At 40.7% G+C, this 8435-nt stretch overlaps 1 long non-coding RNA gene across 1 annotated transcript; it reads left to right on the top strand.

Moving 5' to 3' along the window:
• Nucleotides 1-1816: 1816 nt before the first annotated feature.
• Nucleotides 1817-7813, top strand: LOC116269505. Its single transcript, XR_004177107.1, has 3 exons — nt 1817-2319; nt 2889-2971; nt 6614-7813. It is a non-coding gene; the product is annotated as an uncharacterized LOC116269505 (long non-coding RNA).
• The last annotated feature ends 622 nt before the right edge of the window (nt 7814-8435 follow it).

Below are 8435 nucleotides of genomic sequence, written 5' to 3'. Positions count from 1 at the left end.
CAGTTTGGATGGTTTCAGTCGTAAGTAACAGAAAAGCAAACTCAGACTGCCTTAAACAAAAAGGGAGATCTAGTGGCTAGAGGCAGAGCAGTCTTAGCTCTTGAATCAGAGTCCTGGTTTTAGTCTTCGATGTTTCTCTCCACTCTGCCCTTCTCTGACACTCAAATTTCATGGATGCTACACATGGAGGGAGGGTAGCATGGAAGTTGTGGAGATAACTACTGTGTCTACTTACGTGTACACCACTAACCTCATCACCACTTTGGGAGAAGCTACCTACGATAGTTTTTGGGAGAAACGGAGCTACAGAGCTGCTCGGTCAATCACCCTGTAACCGAATCACAGGTTCACTTGATCACCACCTGCAGAGTCCAATCAACAGGAGCGAGGTCTGGTATAAAGAAAGTGACATTTTATTCTAAAGCTAGCTTATGGGAAGAAGTCCAGGCTTCCTGCCTTAAGGGTACCGCTTCGCTTTTGGAGCAGAAAGTGGGCACTTTTAAAAGGAGGCCTGGCATGAGTGGCATGCAGGGGAGGGAGTGAGCACCTGGGAGTCCATGGGACTTGCTTCGGTGCTTTATCTACTAGATGGCCAAGACTGCACCATCACAGGCAGAACCAGGTTGCAAAGCACACTTGTCTCAAGATACGCTCCAGGTGGGAGAGAGTTTCATGGTGGGAATACTTTGGGTTGTAAATTGGCCTGTTGTCTCTTGAGGCATATCGCAGGGGAGAGGTTTCTGCTCCGGAGCCTCTAAGTAAGTACACAGTTAGATAAGCTTGCCTTGTCAAGAACATCTGGAGAAGGTAGAATGTTCTAATTGCATTTCTAAAGAGCTAAGTAGGAAGTGGGGAAACAGGAAAAGGAGAAAAGAGAAAAGAAGACAATATTAATTTAAAAATAACTCATTCTCTTTCTCTTAAAAAAAATGGGGATACTTGGTTACATTCCCACTGACGAAGACTCTCTTCTTGATTAAGGTCAAGCTCCTCTGAGCCATCTTCTCAACTAGGCCTTAACTTTGGCCCGTGAGGATGGCTGACTCGCAGCACAAACAATTTTTTCTACTCCTTCCCACACTAAGAGACACAAACAAACACTATCATTGTAACTGAACTCAGATCTGGGCTACTCATTGCTTGAAAGCCAAAAACTCAAGAGCGCTTCGGTGAAAAGAAAGTTGGCTTCATTTAAGAAGCCAGCAACCCGGAGGAGGGAGTGAACTAGCACTCAGAGACCACCTCTCTGAGTTTTGCCTCTGGAACTTGATCCGGGGTGGGGGGGTTAAGGGAAATTAGGGGAAATAATGACCAAAACATTTCTATGAAATGTGCATAATCACAGGCAGCCAGTTAATCATTGCTTTCTTCATCAGTGTTTTGTGACCTTCTGCAGATGCCGTCACCCTATTCTTATCAGGCACATCAGCCCATTCCTAGATCTGCTGGTTGGCAAATTTTCTTTTATCTCTGTTGAAGATCTTGTTTTCCTGAAGGTGTTTTTAGTAAATAACGTACAAACTCAAGTGAGGCAATAACTGTATTCAAGCAAGTTTTTCTCAAACAAGGAGTCAGCACTGTCACAGCACAGTTCTTAACAGCTCAAAGATGCACTCCTGGGATGAGGACTCCAGGCTCCTTAAGCTCCTGCCTGGGAAAACTCAAGGCTGCCAGAAGGATTTACTTTTCATTCCTGCCAACCCCTGAAGATAGGGCACCTGCCTTCTAGTCTCCATGGGAAGACAGAAGCCTAAGTGGATAATCGCCAGTTAACAAACACGGATGGACTAATCACATAAACCAACCACCCCCTTCCCACTGTTTTAAGTTTCTACTTCTCTGACTCTACTGAACCTCTGTTCCATCCCTACCCCTACTTTCTCATTCTTTCCTTGAAACACCCAGTCACTGGTGCGCAGAAAAAGATGAGCTCAGTTCATGCTGGACACTTGCCTTTGCCATAGAGTGAATAAAATCTGTTCTCATCAACTTTAACTAGCGTCCAGCATTGGCACCATGTTCTTTAAGAATGACTTCCAAGTCCCTTCTGCTTCCCAGCCCTCTTCATTGCGATTTGTGTTTGTAGAACACAAAGTTAAAGTAAGACCTGTTATTGTTACGGACCACAGGTTCGTAGGCTCCCACGCAATAGAAATTGACAGGAAACCAAGCAAGTTTCCCAGACAAGGCTTTATTGAGGGCTTAAGCTTGAGCACAAGGAAGACAGCACAGGAGGAAGGATTCCCTGGCTGGCTCCCTGGGAAGAGCTGCTTGGGATCTTTTATTTGGGAAAGAAAAGGGGTCAATGTTAAATAAAAGGTATGTAAACATGATTTGGAAGGAATTTCAGCCATGCAAGGGCAGTGTAAAGACATACTTTTTCATGTATCACATGGCAGATAAGCCCTTCACTGGGCAGGGATTTTAGTATTACAAGGAGGCAAGGGTTAGGATTGGTCATTCTCGTGGTCTTGTGCACATGCAGATGACAGGGTTAGCTCCCTTGAGTAAGATTTATAGTGGGGTGCTCCTGATGTTAGTTTCTTCACTCAGTCTGCAAGGTCTGATCAGGGGGTGCTGTAAGGTCTGGTGGTCAGCAGACATGTATAGAAAAATACATTAGTCGGGCGGGAGCTGAGTAACAGGTGGGCTACTCTGTCTCATTACTTTGTACTTAGAAGAACTGCTGAAATCTTCCATGTACCAATACTTTGAAAAAGTAGCTGGCTATGGATTAGAGACGTAATTTGAAATTGTTTTTATAAGTGATAACTCTGTGGTTGTGAATAAATACCTACACCAACGTATAATGTAGCTCATTTTATAATTTAAAAATTACTCAAAAGTCTTTCCCATCCCTTATGCCTGGCTTATGGGTTTACTTTCAGATGACTAAATCCCACTGAGATGAATCTCCTGAGATTTTCCTGGAGTTGGAAGAATCCATCTATTTTGCTAGAGAAACAAAGAGGTAAAACTCTTTTCCTTCAAAAGGCTTTGGGGAGTTGTGATGTCTAAGACACCTAAGGAATCCCAAGGCAGATGTGTTTTGAAATGCTAGCATCAATTAAGAAATTCATTTACTCCATCACTGACCCTCAGTCAAAGGTCACCGAAACACCCCTGTAGTTAAACAAGTTGGTTTTATTACTTATTGCAGTGAGAGAGAACACACACCATGGAGGAAAATGGGGTGGCCCTGTAAGAGGTGTTGACAAAAACCAATGATAGGATTTAGGCTTTGATTGGGTGAGCTGGGTGGGGGGGCTCTAAGGAGGTAGAGGTTTCTCTGGAATGGATTATGCCTATGATCTCAGTCAATCTTCTGTATGGGGAGAGGAGGCTAAAATGAGGATAAAGTTGCAATTGGCGCAGTCATGATATTGAAGACAGGTCCATAGTATTTTCTTGATTCTGAACATAAAATTTCAGCTCTTTCAGAGAAGTAGAGGAAGATGCAACATGGAATATTCTTTAAACCTCATTATAACTCCCCCCTGACTTTCTCGCTTGCCCTGAAGTGACCCACATTTTAATACGCAACTGGAAAGTCTGTTTAATTTAGAAAAGGAGGGGAACTCGCATTCAGGAATTACTGAGCAATTTTAAGTCATAGAAAGTCAGGGGGGAGTTATAATGAGGTTTAAGGAAATATTCATGTTGCGTCTTTCCTCTCTTCTGAAAAAACTGAGTGTAACAAGGTCAGAAAGTATGGTTCATGTATAGAACTTAGCTGAGACAGACAAAGTTTTGGGACTGTGCTGAATGAATACATTTGCTGGGGACTAACAGGACTTTGCTTCAGGGGGTTTGGACATGACTCGTCCATGCAAACTGTAGTCTATGACCTTGCAGAGTAGATCCTGGTGGCTGCTCAGTTCCCAGGCTACCAATGCAGCCGATTCACTTAAAAGAAAACAGAATTGAACAGAAACTCAAATTTGTTGGTAAAAACTGAGAACATCTCATCCAAAAAGGAGGAGATCATCTCTTTCCATCCAGAGACCCATTGAGGAATGGCACTGGGATGATCACTCGTTTCGGGAATCATGAGAGCAATATTCCAGCACTCCAGTTCCACCAGGTTTTCCACCTCCCTCAAGAACCAGCTCAGGGCAGGCTGAGGTTCAGACTGGGACTGCTCCACCACAATGAGGATTGAATCTTAATGTCCAATTAAATAGAGGCTCCACTAATGATAGAAAGAGAAAAGATTAACAGATCACTAAAATATTTTGAGCATGTTATTAGCTCAGCTCAAGTAGCAGTTTCCTTTTTTATTCAGAATACTTACACAGAGACACACTGAAGAACAGACAGACATACACACCCCCATGCACACCCCACAAAACTTTCTGATGTCTAGCTAAAATGAAACTAAAGACCTTGGTTTTTCGAATCAAGGTCTCTGGTAGTAGTTTCCAGTAATTGTCTAAAAATACCTCTTTTAAGTCAGGAGAAGTGGGGAAGACCTGTTTTACCCTGGCTTATGCTTTTAGCAGTTACATTTCTAGGCTTTTTATTCAGAAATCTCTTGATTTTCAATTTCCAAAGTGGGGATGTGGGCTTCATGAAGTCCTTTCAGGTGGTACAAGGGCCTGGTAGTATTAAAAGAGTTAATGTCCAGATTCTTGACTTGATTTTCATGTGTCCTTTTCCCCAAAAATGATGTCCGAGAATGCATTTGGGGAAACTTCTTATGCTTTTCTTTTTTTTGCCATCTCCCTTCACAATCACCCTTCTCTTACTTTCTCAAAGAGAGGTAGAACTCTCACCCACCTGGGATCCTAACAGGATGCATTGTTCCATGCTGCAAAAACCTCTGAATTCTCACCCATCTGGTATCTTAACAGGATGCATTGCCCCAGGATGCAAAAACCTCTGTGCCTTCAATCAAATGGTCCACTGAAAACAGTAGTGTCTGGGGTCGTTCCTTAATCAAAGTGCCATTAGTACATGGGAGTGGTCCAGTACAGGCAGGTGAAGCAAGGCATTAGAATGAAGGTAGGCTCGTAGGATATTCTCAACCCAGATACATCATAGACAATGGGTTTGCCACAGGGATGACATTAGAAAAAAAATACTTTACCTTTGTTATCTCCCAGTCATGGTCAAATGATCTCACTTTCGAGAGAAAATCTGATGAGAATGAAATAGAGACTGCTAAGTCTGAAGTAGAGAACGATTATGAAAACCTCTGCAGGCATAGCACCTTCATCAACCCAGGCAGCAAACTTCTGGCAAAGCCCGCACCTCCATCATATGTCCATCTATCCATCCACTCAGCCTCTTCAAATATGAGAGTTTTAGCATTTGCTAAAAGGCTACATGCATCCCCTCTGGATGTTCGCCATTCTTAGGAATGAGGAGCTGCTGGTGGAAGGACGTCATTCATCCCTGTCTCAGTCTTGGTTTCACATTTTGTATGATTTTGAGGAAGAGGAAGGAAACAGATCCATAATTATTTTCCAAAGATCACCTCTTTAAGTAAAACATCAGTTTTCTATACTGCATAACAGATGATTACAAATGCAGTAGGTTAAAACGGTGTCCGTGAGTCAGGAGTCAATAGGGCTCAGCTGGGTTCTGTGCTTGGCGTCTCACCAGGCTGAAAGGGAGCTGTGGGCCAGGGCTGCTACCTCATCTCAGGTGCAGAGTTCTCTTCCAAGCTCACTGGTGGCTAGAGTAATTTCATTGCAGTTTTATAGCTGAAGTCCCATTTTCCTGATAGCTGTTAACAGGCACTGCTCTTAGCTCCTGGAGGCTGCCGGTAGCTCCCTATGATGTGGTCCCCTCAGGAAGTTCACAAGATGACCATTTGTTTCCTTCCTTCCAGCCAGCAGGAGCATGGCTACTGTTGCTTCTTTTCTCTATAAGGACCTGTCTGGGTAGATCAGATCCACCCAGGATATTCTCCCTTATGGTGAACTCAAAGTCAACTGATTTGCTACCCAATCATGGCTGTATCTTCTCATATTTACAGTTCCCACCCACATTCTAGGGAGGGGGGATGACATATGGGGTGGGAATCAGATGCTGTTAAAACCTACCACAATCCACCCTCTGGCCCTTAATGATTTATTTATCCCAAATGCAAACTAAATCAACCTCTCCAAAAGTCACAAGTCTCATTCTGCTGCAGCATTAGTTCAAAGCCTAAAATCTCATCTGCATTTTATCAGCTCAAATCTAAAATCTAAATCATTACCAATGAGGCTGTTAGGTGTAATCCATTGAGTACAGCTACTGGGTCACCACTTCTCTTCATTTGCTGATGTGTGAAACTAAAACTACAGATTATTTACTCCCAACATACAGTGGTGGGATAGGCAGAGAATAAAAGCTGCAGACTTTGTGTTCAAAAAATGGGGAAATGAAAGGTAAAAGCCACCTGTTAAAGGCAATTCCAAAATGCATCTGAGCAAATAGAAGTTTCTTCATTAGATTTCAAGACGAGAATAATTTTCCCGGGCTCTTGGATCTAGGAATTATCTTTCCTTTTTCATGAAAGGTAGCTCCTGTTTGCAGTTGAGTAGTTTTGTCAGCTTGCTCCCTGTCAGAGAATTTTGCGGGTTCAATAGCATCTTTTCATTTCTTGCTGTGTCTCTTTCAGCCCAAGCTGGCAGTTTTTCCGCTGGAACAATTTTCTTAAGAAGTCGGTGGGTCTTTGGTGAATTTCACTGGATGTCATTCTATTTGATAAAAGCCACATCCACAAATCTTTTCAAGGTAATCAGTTCACTCTCTTTGGTTTCTGTGGAAATGGCTGAAGGATACCCTAATGCTCCCTAGAGGCTCTTTGGCTTGATTGAAGGATACCTTTTCTCTCTTAAAAGAGCCCTTTGTTTAACTGAATACACTGGTTTTTTAATCTTTCTGAAGTTGATCTGTTCAACAGTTAGTAGGTGTTTCGGTTATTTCCAGTTTGGGGCTATTATAAAGAAAGCTGCTGTAAATACTTGTTTACAAGTCTTTGTGTGGGCACATATTTTCATTTCTCTTAGGTAAATACTTAGGAGTGCAATTGCTGGGTAGTAGGGGAAACACATTATGAGAAACTGTTCCATTTTTTCCAAAATTGTTATACCACTTTACATTCCTACCAGCAATGTATGCTACTTCTGATTGCTCAATATTTTAACTTTTAGCAATTCTAGTGGCTCTATAATGATATCGCTTCATGATTTTAACTTGCATTTCCCTGATGATGACAACACATTGGGTATTTGTCCTGTGCTTATTGACAATTAATACAAATTTATTTGTGAAGTGCCTATTCAAGTTGTTTTGCCCATGTTTTTAATGGGTTGTCTTTTTATTATTAAATTGAAGGGATTCTTTATATATTCTGGACATTGGTTCTGTTTTAGATTTAGGTATTGCGAATAGTTCTGCTCAGTCTGTGGTTTACCCTTTCATTTTCTCAACAGTGTTTTTTGCTGAGAAATTTTTTATTTTGATGAAGTGTAGCTAATCAATGTTTTCTTTTATAGTTAGTGATTTCTGGATCCTGTCTAATAAATATTTGTCTGCTAGTTCATGAAGAGATTCTATGCTTTTCCTGGAAGTTTTATAGTGTTAATTTTTACATTTAGGCCTATAATCCACCACAAATTTACTTTTACATGCAGTGCGAGATATGCCTTAAGGTACGTTTTATTCTGTATGTATATCTAACTGTTCCATTTATTTAATGACTTACACTTTCCCATTCCATTACTTTGGTGTCTCAGTTGAAAATAAATTGACTATATGAATTTAGGTCTATTTCTGGACTCTTTATTCTGTTCCATTGATTTCGTTTTCTGTATTTATGCCAATACCATGCTAACTTTTCAGTTGTAGCTGTATAGAAAGTATTAAAGTAAGGTAGATAGGCTCTTTAGCTTTACTATTCTTTTTCTAGATTGTTTTAGCAACTGTAAAACCTTTCAATTTCCATATACATCTTAGAATCTGTCAATGCCTACCAAAAATGCTACAATTTTGATAAGGATTGGATGAAATTTATAAATTAATTTGGGGAAAATAGACATTTTCACAGGAGAAAATCTTCCAAACCATGAACGTGGTATATTTTGTCTTTTATTTAGGCTTTCTTTAATTTTTCTCAGCAATATTATGTAGTAGTTTTTACTGTATTGCACACTTTAGTATGTTACTCTACAGTTTATGCACAGTTTTGTTAAATTTATTCCTAAATATTTTATATTGTTTAACACTAATGTAAGAATTGTTTTTAAATGTTCATTTCTGATGGCATAAGTAAATATAAATAATTTTCATTTGCTGACCTGTGTCCCATAACCTTGCTAAACTCATTTATTTGTTCTAGTAGTTGCTTTGAAGAGTCCTTAGAATTTTCCACCAAATAATTTTGTCAACAAATAAGAACAACCGTTCTACGCCATCCAAGTTTTATTTCTATTGCTTTC

This window comes from Papio anubis, chromosome 11 (assembly GCF_008728515.1).
Source record: "Papio anubis isolate 15944 chromosome 11, Panubis1.0, whole genome shotgun sequence".
Lineage (NCBI taxonomy): Eukaryota > Metazoa > Chordata > Mammalia > Primates > Cercopithecidae > Papio > Papio anubis.
This window is presented reverse-complemented; position numbering and strand designations above follow the sequence as displayed.